The sequence below is a fragment of the Seriola lalandi genome, unplaced genomic scaffold, assembly GCF_002814215.2.
Source record: "Seriola lalandi dorsalis isolate HSWRI2012SDOR001 ecotype SW California unplaced genomic scaffold, Sedor1 jcf7180002054954, whole genome shotgun sequence".
NCBI classification, from domain to species: Eukaryota; Metazoa; Chordata; class Actinopteri; order Carangiformes; family Carangidae; genus Seriola; species Seriola lalandi.
This window is the reverse complement of record NW_019525505.1, coordinates 1,986,785-1,987,274: the sequence shown is the minus strand read 5'-3', so window position 1 is coordinate 1,987,274 and position 490 is coordinate 1,986,785. Positions and strand designations below refer to the sequence as shown.

Genomic DNA, 490 nt, shown 5'->3' with positions numbered 1-490 from the left:
GCTGATATTCTGTGTCCCCCAAAAGAAAAGCCTGTTTAACAACCGTTCCCTGTCGACACACACTGTGGCAGAGCCGATTAACAGACTGTCAGGTAAAATCTATGAACAGTTACGGGACAAAGCTCCAAGTTTCACTGCATTTTCACTGAGATTGCACGAACTGTTAAAATGTGCCGACAAAGCTAGAGTTGTTTTTGTGTGATTCAACATGAAGACAGTGTGAACACAAGTGCTGCCAGTTAGTTCATGAACGGCTCTGATTAGTAATTTAAGAATGAGGCCAAAAACATTTGCACTCACTGTTAATTTAATAGTTTTGTATTATTATCAAACAATATTTGAAAATAAACCACGTTTTCAGAAATATTTCTGCTTTTTTTTGATACTCGAGTTTGAGACCCCTGATGTTCATGTGACCTGCAGGAACACACACACACACACACACACACTTTATCTTTATCCATTTATTAATATTTTAATTAATCAATTT

At 36.7% G+C, this 490-nt stretch overlaps 1 protein-coding gene across 1 annotated transcript in view; it reads right to left on the bottom strand.

Annotated features, from left to right (window-relative positions):
- LOC111645591 (C-type lectin domain family 4 member E-like) overlaps positions 1-490 on the bottom strand; it is a 4,756-nt gene that overhangs the window by 3,505 nt on the left and 761 nt on the right. The gene's annotated exons all lie outside the window — the stretch shown is intronic.